The sequence below is a fragment of the Zea mays genome, chromosome 1 (assembly GCF_902167145.1).
Source record: "Zea mays cultivar B73 chromosome 1, Zm-B73-REFERENCE-NAM-5.0, whole genome shotgun sequence".
Lineage (NCBI taxonomy): Eukaryota > Viridiplantae > Streptophyta > Magnoliopsida > Poales > Poaceae > Zea > Zea mays.
In genome coordinates this window covers 16661732-16676088 of record NC_050096.1, presented here as the reverse complement: position 1 = coordinate 16676088, position 14357 = coordinate 16661732, and the positions used below count along the sequence as shown (strand labels likewise).

The 14357-nt window shown below is 44.8% G+C and overlaps 1 long non-coding RNA gene across 1 annotated transcript; it reads left to right on the top strand.

Moving 5' to 3' along the window:
• The first annotated feature begins 2414 nt into the window (after positions 1 to 2414).
• LOC109943598 (uncharacterized) lies at positions 2415 to 3162 on the top strand. The gene is made up of 3 exons (XR_002266636.1): positions 2415 to 2492; positions 2915 to 2923; positions 3078 to 3162. It is a non-coding gene; the product is annotated as an uncharacterized lncRNA (long non-coding RNA).
• The last annotated feature ends 11195 nt before the right edge of the window (positions 3163 to 14357 follow it).

Here is a 14357-nt window from a genome sequence, read left to right as displayed (position 1 = left end):
TCGACGTCTTGGTGCTTAGGAATGCTTAGAGAATGCTTGGTGTACTCCTCCATGCGCCTAGGGGTCCCTTTTATAGCCCCAAGGCAGCTAGGAGCCGTTAAGTGCATTCTAGGAAGGCAATTCTTGCCTACTGTCGCCTGGCGCACCGGACAGTCCGATGCACCACCGGACACTGTCCGGTGCGAATCTCTTTCCTTATTTGGCGAAGCCGACCGTTGCAGCTTTGGAGCCGTTGGCGCACCGGACACTGTCCGGTGCACACCGGACAGTCCGGTGCCCCTTTCCGACCGTTGGCTCGGCCACGTGTCTCGCGCGGATCGCGCGGCCGACCGTTGGCTCACCGGACAGTCCGGTGCACACCGGACAGTCCGGTGAATTATAGCCGTACGCCGTTAATCACTTCCCGAGAGCAGCAAGTTCGCCTGAGCCAGCCTGGCGCACCGGACACTGTCCGGTGCACCACCGGACAGTCCGGTGCACCCAGACAGAGGTGACTTTGGCTGAACAAAGCCATCTTTAATTTCAACTTGATTTTTCCTGTTTCTAGCACTTAGACACAATACATTAGTCTTTAAAACAATGTACTAATTCTGAGAAACATACCTTTATACTTGATTTGTACTTTGTCCACCATTTAACACTTAGGCATTTGTGTTGGACACTAAATCACCAAAATACTTAGAAATGGCCCAAGGGCACATTTCCCTTTCACGGGCGTGGTGGCATGGCCAGGCGGCAGCACACAGCGCAATGAGAGAAAGAGAGAACAGAGAAGAATGAAGAAGCTCGGTCGACCGGTTTAAAACGACTTATTTTTGGCGGCCAGGGTGCGGCCACCGAAAATAAGGGTTTATTTTTTATGGTCGGTCAGTGGCCGCCAAAAATAACGCTATTTTCGGCGGTCGTGTCAGTGGTCGCCGTCTATTTTCGGCGGTCGCGCCTTAGCCACCGAAAATAACGGTGGACGTCGAAAATGATGTACAGTGTTATTGTGTGACCCTAATAAACACCTCTAAATTCGCCCATGAAGTCACATAAAAGAGATAGAGTGCATGATGATAAGACCTTGGTGCTCCTCATACTCCCTTTAACAAATTCTGGTGTATCCATATGATGCATCCTCCCAACCCAATATAGTTCTGGATCAGCGGAAACAGATAGGAAACTAGTTGTACCAGTAGCCAGAGCCAGCCAATCACAATACAACACTACACGACGGTTGATCTTTAGCGACCCTTATTAGGTACCAACTATTGGTTGCTAAAAGTTAGGGACCAACGGTCAGTCGCTAAATCCTTTTGTAGCAACGGTCGGTTGGTCGCTAAAAGTCTAGAAATTTAACAACTTATGGTTGGTCGCTATAGATGTCGTGGGGGACTAGCAGTGGGTCGCTATAGAGCAAGGATCACTATCAAATCTTATAGCCTGAACGTACCTGTAGATGTTAGTGACTAAAAATTAATTAAAACAAGTAAACATTGATCGCTAAATTGATCGCTAAATTGCGTGGTGATTTATTTCTTTTTTATATTGCTTGTATGTTTATTTCATGGTTTGTTTATGTATGGACATGACTATAATATGCAACTATGTTCTTTATGCTTATATGATAATACATTTAGTTAATAATGATATTTATGGTAATCAATTTTTTTTAAAAAAGTGCTTGTTATTTATTTACCTTTGGAATGATTTTTTATTGCTTATAATTGATTTTTTGGATATTTAATAAACGTTTCTTGTTAAATGAAAATCCTAGTAAATTAATAATATAATTATTAGTCCCAAAAATAAATATTTTATTTATAAATAGTTTCGGATTAATTGTTATAAATTTTATGTTTATTTAAATTTATATTTTGAAATTAGAAAGGAATTAGAAAAAAAATAAAAAAATAACCTAACCTAACCTAGCCGGCCCACCAGGGCCCATGAAACCGGCCATGCCCCCAACCCTATCCGCCGCTACCCTGCTCCCTCTCCCAAGCCGCCGCCACTCCTTCTCCCTCCCCTTTCTCTCTATTCTCTCTCTACCGCCCACCTCTCTCCACATCCTCTTCCCAAGCCGCGCCGCCAGAAGCTGCCATCCAGCGCCCCTGCCCCGCACCTACGCACCCGCAGAACCGCCTGTCCACCCCGAGCCCCCACCCGACCTGGCCGCGTAGCCCCTGCCGGCGTGCACCCGATGCGACCGCGCCTGGAACACTGCTCAGGCGCCCCGCCTCTGCATCCGTCCGCCAGGAGCAGCGTCCCTGCGACCCGCGCCGAAGACTCGATGCCTTGAGCCGCGCGCAAGTCCGACCCCGACCGGCTTGCCCTTTCTCTGCCCCAAGGGTACACGGTCGCCACCACCTGCCCTAGGCCGCAGAAGGGAGCGTTCGCCGCCCGGGTGCTGTCTAAACGCAGGCACAGGTGGACGGGCAGGTTCGAGGCGCATCTCTGGGACAAGCACTGCCTGGCCGCGCTCCACAACAAGAAGAAAGGCAGGCAAGGTGTGTACTGTGAGCTACTACTTCTTTCCGAGTATCATCATCATCAAGAATCCATCCATCCGTTTTCATCTTGTTCGGTATTCTCTCCCAAAAGAGGAACAAAACCGGTCTTAAATCTTAATAAGAGGATTAAGCAGCAATGGTGGTACTACGACCATAAACAAAACCCAATACTAGGAACCCAACTGAGGTCCTTTGTGTCCTATGCAAGGATGCTGAATTCCTGATGCATCTGCCCAGTACCACAGTACAACGATCCCTTTTTTTTCTCTTTGAAAGTGCGCCGAATTTCTTTAAGGCTGACATACTGATCAGGCTTTGTTTATCTCCTTTTTTTCTTCAATCTTTGGCGATGGTGGTACCCTTGGCACCGGTGATCTGCATGTGCTTGTGATCTACTGCTGGCTGCATCACCTCAATAGTCTACCTGGGTAAGTCCCACTCCCACAGCAAGCCCTCTGCTCTCAAATATATCTCTTGGTTGCCAGATTTCGTTTCATGTTACTTGTCGCCAGATCATGTCGTGATCTGCGTCCTTGTCTTAAAGCCGGGGGGATTAATTTGTCAATTGTGCATGATCTGCAGGGGCGTATGACAGCGAGGAGGCATCTGCTCGTGCCTATGACCTCGCAGCTCTCAAGTACTGGGGTCCTGAGACTCTGCTCAACTTTTGTCGCTTGTAGTAACAAATGAATCACAACCCCTGTCGCTTGCAGCTAGTAGTAACAAATGATCTAGTGAGTGAAACCTCGTTATTTAGTAAAAGTAAATATTAAACAAGCTATTCACTTAGATGACAAAGAAACAATGCCATAAGCCATGTTGTGATGATTAAGGGGCATCTGCACATGTGTCATTCTCAGAACTTTCCCTTCATCTTCTATTTTCAGTCCTTGCAGCACCTGCATGCTTATGTTTATGTGCAGACTTGTATGTGCATCCTGGCGTTGCTTGTGTTTTGCAATTTGGACTTTGTATGGTTACCTCTTGTTCCCAAGTCCCAACCAAACGTTTCAATTTATTAATAGTCACCCTGAGTCCTAAGCCTCCTTAGGTCTTACTTCTAAGCAAAATGACCTAATCTAAATAGCAAAGCCTATTTTGACTTGTAAAGGAGAGGGATGGCAATATTGATCAACTTAATAAAGGAATAAAATGGATTATGTATTATTTTACAACAGATCCATGATATGAGTACTTCCAGTCTGTGTTGTACACAGTAAATTCTATAATTCTGGTGTCCTGCAAAGGCGAAGTCACCTTTGAGACCAGACTGCCCTACATATTTTGATTTTTTTGCTTCTTAATTAATGATTTTGTTCCAAAAGCTATTACTAATACGAATTTTCATATTTTATTTACATCTATCACTTTACATTGCATTTTGTATGCAGTGAAGCTAATATGCTATATTGATCTTAATGATTCAATGGTTAACTGATCCTCAACAGAAATTGGCAGAGTCATGGAGTTTACCTTACCTGGATGCTTTCGGTGCTGCCAAGAACATGCATGTTTATGAGGTATTGATGTTATTGTACTTATTGATTACTGGCTTGGTTTTGGATCCAAAGTGTCGTTGACACTTGACAGTTTCTTAATGATTACTGGTTTGGTGTTGGATGCAACGTGCTATTTTCCATTTCTTAATGATTACTGGGTTGATGTTAGATCAAGTTCCACTGACAATTTTTTGAGAGTAAAGGAAAGAAAATATTGGACGGCACTGATGTTACCCTGTAACCGTACAATTCATTATCCATTTTTTTGCCTTTTCACATCATTGATAATGGCTAAGATGCTTTAATGTTATGTTCCAGGTCTCATTTATAGATTCTTAGGTATTATCATTGAGTCCTATGAGACGAACATTTCTCAAGGCGATGAGGAAATCTAACAATCATTAATTAAGGTAGTTTTTTCATAAATACTCTCTTTGGTCATTTCATAAATACTAAAAGTAGTTTTTTCTTGTCAATATAAGGTAGGTGTACTCTTGAACTGCAGATACATATATCTGGTTGATGGCCTAGGAAGAATAAGATGGCAAGGCTCTGGATCTGCAACACAAGAAGAACTGACGTCACTAATAGCGTGTACCTCCATTTTGTTAGATGAAAAATGAGATGGGGTGGCTGATCTTTGCTATTTTGTAACTTCTGGTACAAGATATTTTGTGAATGATCATCTCTGGAGCTTTTGTGAATGATCTAGCTAGCTATCTGTAAATGGTCTAATTGTGAATGATATTATAATTGTGATGCTTTTGTGAATATATAATTGTGGTGCTTTTGTGTTTATGTGATGGATCTATGACTGTGGTATACTGATTAACTGTGTATGTCTTTATGATTTGTGTATAAAAATATGTGATTTGTGGTGCTTAATTAAATGTATATTATTATTAATAACAACTGTAAAAAGGGCGACTTTCTGTTGGTTGCTAAATGTATAGTATGTCGACTTATGGTTGGTTGCTAAATCTATAGTACAGCAACCCACGGTCTGTCGCTAAATATACAATATTAGCAACTGACGGTCGGTCGCTAAAAAGATGTCGGTCGCTAAAGCCTTTAGCGACGGCACTTACAGCGACCATCCTTATGGGTCGCTAAAAGTTTTTAGCAACCAATCGTAGGTCGCTGAAAGCCGTTTTAGCAACCAACCGTAGGTCGCTGTAAGTGAACCGTCGTGTAGTGCAAGCATATGCTACTATGCTAGATGTACCAGCAGCTAGCCAATCTCTGAGGCCAGTAGGCACGTGCCACATAGGCCAATGATGTAGTTTATTGGAAACATCTAGCTCTCTAGTTGGTTTTGGTAATCAATGACAATACAAGATTATTATAATTAATGTGTATTTTGAAGTTATACGGTAATTTAAGTCACAGTGTAGGAAAGTGGGCATCAACAAGTGAAAACACCCCCAAATTATGAAAATCAATGAGACGTCTAAGAAAGGATGATTAAAAGGCTAAGAACGGCTAGTTCTAAGTATTGAAGTTGTCGGAGACTTAGTACAGAGTTAGGACCTTTTAGTCATACTATAAAGATGAGTTATAGATGAGTAACTTGACCTAGGCTTGTCTAGTTTAGTATGGTGGCGCACACTTGCATAACACTAGTGCTATGTGAAAGTCGCCTAGAGGGGGGTGAATAGGGCGAAACTGAAATTCTCAAAAATAATCACAACTACAAGCCGGGTTAAAGTTAGAAATATAATTGAGTCCGCGAGAGAGGGTGCAAAACAAATCGCAAGCGAATAAGGAGTGAGACACGTGGATTTGTTTTACCGAGGTTCGGTTCTTGCAAACCTACTCCCCGTTGAGGTGGTCACAAAGACCGGGTCTCTTTCAACCCTTTCCCTCTCTCAAACGGTCCCTTGGACCGAGTGAGCTTTTCTTCTCAATCACTTGGAACACAAAGTTCCTACAAGGACCACCACAAGATTGGTGTCTCTTGCCTCAATTACAAGTGAGTTTGAATGCAAGAAAGAATGAGAAAGAAAGCAAGCGATCCAAGCACAAGAGCTCAAAAGAACACGACAAATCACTCTCACTAGTCACTAATGCTTTTGTGGAGTTGGGAGAGGATTTGATCACTTGGGTGTGTCTAGAATTGAATGCCTAGCTCTTGTAAGTAGTTGGAAGGTGAAAAACTTGGATGACTTGAATGTGGGGTGGTTGGGGGTATTTATAGCCCCAACCACCAAACTAGTCGTTTGGTGGAGGCTGTCTGTCGTATGATGCACCGGACAGTCCGGTGCACACCGGACATGTCCGGTGCGACAGCCACGTCTCCCAGTCGTTAGGGTTCCGACCGTTGGAGCTCTGACTGCTGGGCCCGCCTGGATGTCCGGTGGCGCACCGGACATGCACTGTAGAGTGTCCGGTGCGCCACTTCGCGCGTGCCTGACTTCTGCGCGCGCTGGCGCGCATTTAATACGCTGCAGGTAGCCGTTGGCGCCTGAAGTAGTCGTTGCCCCGCAGTTACACCGGACAGTCCGGTGTACACCGGACATGTCCAGTGAATTATAGCGGAGCAGCCGATGCGAATTCCCGAAGCTGGCGAGTTCGGAGCCGCGTCCTCTTGGAGCACCGGACACTGTCCGGTGTACACCGGACAGTCCGGTGAATTATAGTGCGCCGGCTCTGAGAATTCCCGAAGGTGCGAAGTTCAGCTTGGAGTTCCCTGGTGCACCGGACAGTCCGATGCGCCAGACCAGGGCTGCCTTCGGTTATCCCTTGCTCTCTTTGTTGAACCCAATTCTTGGTCTTTTTATTGGCTAAGTGTTAACCTTTGGCACCTGTATAACTTATACACTAGAGCAAACTAGTTAGTCCAATTATTTGTGTTGGGCAATTCAACCACCAAAATCAATTAGGAACAAGGTGTAGGCCTAATTCCCTTTCAATCTCTCCCTTTTTGGTGATTGATGCCAACACAAACCAAAGCAAGTATAGAAATGCATAATTGAACTAGTTTGCATAATGTAAGTGCAAAGGTTGCTTAGAATTGAGCCAATATAAATACTTATAAGATGTGCATGGATTGTTTCTTCATTTCTAACATTTTGGACCACGCTTGCACCACTTGTTTTGTTTGCAAATTCTTTTGTAAATCTTTTTCAAAGTTCTTTTGCAAATAGTCAAAGGTAAATGAATAGGATTTTGCGAAGCATTTTCAAGATTTGAAATTTTCTCCCCCTGTTTCAAATGCTTTTCCTTGGACTAAAATAAAACTCCCCCTAAATGAAATCCTCCTCTTAGTGTTCAAGAGAGTTTTGACATATCAATTTTGAAATACTACTTTCTCCCCCTTTTGAACACAATAAGAAACCAATTTGAAATATATCAATTGAGAATCATACCAATTGAAAAACTCTTTTAAAATTAGGTGGTGGTGCGGTCCTTTTGCTTTGGGCTAATACTTTCTCCCCCTTTGGCATGAATCGCCAAAAACGGAGTCATTAGAGTGAGATATAAGCCCTTAGAATTACTTGCTTCCCCTTTGGTCATAAATAAATGAGTTAAGATTATACCAAAGTAGAAGAGTGGTCTCTCCCCAAAGATGGAGAGTTGCTCGGAGTGACGGCGAAGGATGAGTTACGGAGTGGAAGCCTTTGTCTTCGCCGAAGACTCCAATTCCCTTTTAATACACCTATGACTTGGTTTGAAATAGACTTCAGAACACATTAGTCATAGTATATGAAAGAGACATGATCAAAGGTATATAAATGAGCTATGTGTGCAAATCAACAAAAGAAGTTCCTAGAATCAAGAATATTTAGCTCATGCCTAAGTTTGTTAAAAGTTTGTTCATCAAGAGGCTTGGTAAAGATATCGGCTAATTGATCTTTAGTATTAATGTATGAAATCTCGATATCTCCCTTTTGTTGGTGATCCCTTAAAAAGTGATACCGAATGGCTATGTGCTTAGTGCGGCTATGCTCGACGGGATTATCCGCCATTTTGATTGCACTCTCATTATCACATAGAAGAGGAACTTTGGTTAATTTGTAACCATAGTCCCTGAGGGTTTGCCTCATCCAAAGTAGTTGCGCGCAACAATGTCATGCGGCAATATACTCGGCTTCGGCGGTAGAAAGAGCAACCGAATTTTGCTTCTTTGAAGCCCAAGACACCAAGGATCTTCCCAAGAACTGGCAAGTCCCCGATGTGCTCTTTCTATTGATTTTACACCCCGCCCAATCGGCATCCGAATAACCAATTAAATCAAATGTGGATCCCCTAGGATACCAAAGCCCAAACTTAGGAGTATAAACTAAATATCTCAAGATTCGTTTTACGGCCGTAAGGTGAGCTTCCTTAGGGTCGGCTTGGAATCTTGCACACATGCATACGGAAAGCATAATATCCGGTCGAGATGCACATAAATATAGCAAAGAACCTATCATCGACCGGTATACCTTTTGATCGACAGATTTACCTCCCTCGTCGAGGTCGAGATGCCCATTGGTTCCCATGGGTGTCTTGATGGGTTTGGCATCCTTCATTCCAAACTTGCTTAGAATATCTTGAGTATACTTCGTTTGGCTTAGGAAGGTGCCCTCTTGGAGTTGCTTTACTTGAAACCCTAAGAAATACTTCAACTCCCCCATCATCGACATCTCGAACTTTTGTGTCATGATCCTACTAAATTCTTCACATGTAGACTCGTTAGTAGACCCAAAGATAATATCATCAACATAAATTTGGCATACAAACAAGTCATTTTCAAGAGTTTTAGTGAATGATCGGCCTTTCCGACTTTGAATCCGTTAGTGATAAGGAAATCCCTAAGGCATTCATACCATGCTCTTGGGGCTTGCTTGAGCCCATAAAGCGCCTTAGAGAGTTTATAAACATGGTTAGGGTACTTACTATCTTCAAAGCCGGGAGGTTGCTCAACATAGACTTCTTCCTTGATTGGTCCATTTAGGAAGGCACTTTTCACGTCCATTTGATAGAGCTTAAAGCCATGGTAAGTAGCATAGGCCAATAATATGCGAATTGACTCAAGCCTAGCTACGGGTGCATAGGTTTCACCAAAATCCAAACCTTCGACTTGGGAGTATCCCTTGGCCACAAGTCGAGCTTTGTTCCTTGTCACCACACCATGCTCGTCTTGCTTGTTGCGGAAGACCCATTTGGTTCCTACAACATTTTGATTAGGACGTGGAACTAAATGCCATACCTCATTCCTAGTGAAGTTGTTGAGTTCCTCTTGCATCGCCACTACCCAATCCGAATCTTGTGGTGCTTCCTCTACCCTGTGTGGCTCAATAGAGGAAACAAAAGAGTAATGCTCACAAAAATGTGCAACACGAGATCTAGTGGTTACCCCCTTATGAATGTCGCCAAGGATGGTGTCGATGGGGTGATCTCGTTGGATTGCTTGGTGGACTCTTGGGTGTGGCAGCCTTTGTTCTTCATCCTCCTTGTCTTGATCATTTGCATCTCCCCCTTGATCATTGCCGTCATCTTGAGGTGGCTCATTTGCTTGATCTTCTACTTCATCAACTTGAGCTTCATCCTCATTTTGAGTCGGTGGAGATGCTTGCATGGGAGAGGATGGTTGATCTTGTGTATTTGGGGGCTCTTCGGATTCCTTAGGACACACATCCCCAATGGACATATTTCTTAGCGCGATGCACGGAGCCTCTTCAATACCTATCTCATCAAGATCAACTTGCTCTACTTGAGAGCCGTTAGTTTCATCAAACACAACGTCACAAGAAACTTCAACTTGTCCAGAGGACTTGTTAAAGACTCTATATGCCCTTGTGTTTGAATCATACCCTAGTAAAAAGTCTTCTACTGTCTTAGGAGCAAATTTAGATTTTCTACCTCTTTTAACAAGAATAAAGCATTTGCTACCAAAGACTCTAAAATATGAAATATTGGGCTTTTTACCGGTTAGGAGTTCATAGGATGTCTTCTTGAGGATTCGGTGTAGATACAATCGGTTGATGGCGTAGCAGGCGGTGTTGACTGCCTCGGCCCAAAACCGATCTGAAGTCTTGTACTCATCAAGCATGGTTCTTGCCATGTCCAATAGAGTCCTATTCTTCCTCTCCACTACACCATTTTGTTGTGGGGTGTAGGGAGAAGAGAACTCATGCTTGATGCCCTCCTCCTCAAGGAAGCCTTCAATTTGTGAGTTCTTGAACTCTGTCCCGTTGTCGCTTCTAATTTTCTTGATCCTTAAGCCGAACTCATTTTGAGCCCGTCTCAAGAATCCTTTTAAGGTTTCTTGGGTTTGAGATTTTTCCTGCAAAAAGAATACACAAGTGAAGCGAGAGTAATCATCCACTATTACAAGACAATACTTACTCCCGCCGATGCTTATGTAAGCAATCGGGCCGAATAAATCCATGTGGAGTAGCTCAAGCGGCCTGTCGGTCGTCATGATGTTCTTGTGTGGATGATGGGCACCAACTTGCTTTCCTGCTTGGCATGCACTACAAACCCTGTCTTTCTCAAAATGAACATTGGTTAGTCCTAAAATGTGCTCTCCCTTTAGAAGCTTATGAAGATTCTTCATCCCAACATGGGCTAGTCGGCGGTGCCAGAGCCAACCCATGTTAGTCTTAGCAATTAAGCAAGTGTCGAGTTCAGCTCTATCAAAATCTACCAAGTATAGCTGACCCTCCAACACTCCCTTAAATGCTATTGAATCATCACTTCTTCTAAAGACAGTGACACCAACATCAGTGAAAAGACAGTTGTAACCCATTTTGCATAATTGAGATACAGAAAGCAAATTGTAATCTAATGAATCTACAAGAAAACATTGGAAATAGAATGGTCAGGAGATATAGCAATTTTACCCAATCCTTTGACCAAACCTTGGTTTCCATCCCCGAATGTGATCGCTCGTTGGGGATCTTGGTTTTTCTCGTAGGAGGAGAACATCTTCTTCTCCCCTGTCATGTGGTTTGTGCACCCGCTATCGATGATCCAACTTGAGCCCCCGGATGCATAAACCTGCAAAACAAGTTTAGTTTTTGACTTTAGGTACCCAAACGGTCTTGGGTCCTTTGGCATTAGATACAAGAACTTTGGGTACCCAAACACAAGTCTTGGAGCCCTTGTGTTTGCCCCCAACAAACTTGGCAACTACCTTGCCGGATTTGTTAGTTAAAACATATGATGCATCAAAAGTTTTGAATGAAATGTCATGATCATTTGATGCACTAGGAGTTTTCCTTTTAGGCAACTTAGCATGGGTTGGTTGCCTAGAGCTAGATGTCTCACCCTTATACATGAAAGCATGGTTAGGGCCAGAGTGAGACTTCCTAGAGTGAATCCTCCTAATTTTGCTCTCGGGATAACCGGCAGGGTACAAAATGTAACCCTCGTTATCCTGAGGCATGGGAGCCTTGCCCTTTACAAAATTAGACAATCTTTTAGGAGGGGCATTAAGTTTGACATTATCTCCCCTTTGGAAGCCAATGCCATCCTTGATGCCAGGGCGTCTCCCATTATAAAGCATACTACTAGCAAATTTAAAATTTTTCATTCTCTAAGTTATGCTCGGCAATTTTAGCATCTAATTTTGCTATATGATCATTTTGTTGTTTAATCAAAGACATGTGATCATGAATAGCATTAATATCAACATCTCTACATCTAGTACAAATAGATACATGCTCAACGATAGATGTAGAGGGTTTGCAAGATTTTAATTCTACAACCTTAGCATGCAATATATCGTTTTCACTTCTAAGGTTAGAAATAGTAACATTGCAAACATCAAAATCTTTAGCCTTAGCAAGCAATTTCTCATTTTCAACTTTAAGGCTAGCAAGGGAAATGTTCAATTCTTCAATCCTAGCAAGTAAATCATCATCATTATTTCTAGGATTGGTAATTGAAACATTACAAATATGAGAATCAACCTTAGCTAATAAATTAGCATTTTCATTTCTAAGGTTGTCAATAGTTTCATGGCAAGAGCTTAGCTCACTAGAAAGTTTTTCACATTTTTCTACTTCTAGAGCGTAAGCATTTTTGACCTTAACATGCTTCTTATTTTCTTTAATAAGGAAGTCCTCTTGGGTGTCCAAGAGATCATCCTTCTCATGAATAGCACTAACCAATTCATTAAGTTTCTCTTTTTGTTGCATGTTGAGGTTGGCAAAAAGAGTGCGTAAGTTATCTTCCTCATCACTAGCATTTTCATCACTAGAAGACTCATATCTAGTGGAGGATTTAGATTTAACCTTCTTCTTTTTGTCGTCCTTTGCCATGAGGCACTTGTGGTCGGCGTTGGGGAAGAGAAGGCCTTTGGTGACGGCGATGTTGGCGGCGTCCTCGTCGTCGGAGGAGTCGCTAGAGCTTTCGTCGGAGTCCCACTCCCGACAAACATGGGCATCGCCGCCCTTCTTCTTGTAGTACCTCTTCTTCTCCTTTCTTCTCCCCTTCTTGTCGTCGCCCCTGTCACTATCACTAGATAATGGACATTTATCAATGAAATGACCGGGCTTACCACATTTGTAGCACACTTTCTTGGAGCGGGGCTTGTAGTCTTTCCCTCTCCTTTGCTTGAGGATTTGACGGAAGCTCTTGATGATAAGCGCCATCTCCTCGTTGTCGAGCTTGGAGGCGTCGATGGGTGTTCGACTTGGAGTAGCCTCCTCCTTCTTTTCTTCCGTTGCCTTGAATGCGACGGGTTGTGCCTCGGGCGTGGGGGAGGTGCCTTGCTCGATGATTTTCTTTGAGCCTTTAATCATTAGCTCAAAGCTCACAAATTTTCCTATAACTTCCTCGGGAGACATTAGTTTATATCTAGGATCACCTCGAATTAATTGAACTTGTGTAGGGTTAAGAAATACGAGGGATCTAAGAATAACCTTGACCATCTCATGGTCATCCTATTTTTCGCTCCCGAGGTTGCGCACTTGGTTCACCAAGGTCTTCAAGCGGTTGTACATAGCTTGTGGATCCTCCCCTTGGTGAAGCATGAATCGACCGAGCTCCCCCTCGATCGTCTCCCTCTTGGTGATCTTTGTCACCTCGTCTCCCTCGTGCGCGGTCTTGAGTACGTCCCAAATTTCCTTCGCACTTTTTAACCCTTGCACCTTGTTGGGGCAAAGGCAAAGCCGCCACCCTTCGCTCGAAGTCTTCGTCGTTGTCGCTGGTCCGACGGAGACAAAACGGGCAGGGACACCCTTCGCTCGGTACGACATCAGACGAAGGCCTGCGACGAGGTCTTCCCACCGTGCGGCCTCGTCCAGTTCGGAGGCCCACGTGCGATCCGGCCCATTGTAACGGGCCCTGCGTGGCCGCTGTGTGTTACAGGCCTCATTTGTAAAGGCATTCCTATAATTACAGTCTGTAACCCTGCTTTATGGGAATATTCTGGGGATAACCTGGGTAGCTGAGGGCACATGCGTCCTTAACCCAAGGCGATGGGCGCTCAGGTACCTATAAATACCCCCGCACAGTGCCCGTGAGAGGGCAGATTAACAGAGCTATTGCCTTCTAGCACGTAACCCTATTGTCGTCACTGTTCACCCTTGTTGGCCTCCTTGCGACTGAGAGCAAGTTCCAACATTTGGCACCCACCGTTCGTGCTACGAGAAAACCACCCGTGATGGCACCCAAGAGAGCTAACCCGAAGGCTGACGAGGCTGCGAAGGCAGCACTGCTCGCCGCAAGTAAGGGCAAGGCCCTCGCCCTCACCCAATCCACCCACCAAGAGGCCACCGAAGACAATGTTCCCGCACCCGCGAAGACAACACTTTCCGCACCTGCGCCCCTGAAGGACAATCGCAGCCACCCCCAGGCTTCGCCACACTGGAGGGCGCGGACCTCACCGAGGATGGTGAAGTCCTCGGCGTCTCAGCGGAAGAACAGCTACAGTTGCGCGCCCTGCGCCTCAAGAACCGCAATCTCCAGAGGCAGAAAGAGATACTGGAAGCCAAGCGCCAGCGTGTGTCCGCACTAGCCAAAGTGCGGCAAATGATACGCGATGAAGAGCAGAAGGCCCAAGACCTCGAGCGGGAGATCGCGCTGATGCAGCGCGAAGGCCACCTTGGCCTGCAGCACGAGCCACCCCTCCAGCAGCGCGCACAACTGGAAGACACGCGCGAAGGCCACCTCGGCCTGCAGCATGGGCCACCCCTGCAACACCGAGCACAACCGGAAGACCCGCGCTTCCCTCAGCGCGACCACACCTTCCAGCACGCCGCGCCATTCCAAGGGGTCAACTATCTCGACGAGCGAAGCCCCCTGGCGCCACACCTGCAAGTGACGCCTTGGCCAGCTAACTTCCGAGCAGGGACATATCCCAAGTACAACGGCAGCACCGACCCGGCGCAATACATAATGAGTTATCAGGTCGCCGTCGCATCCGCCG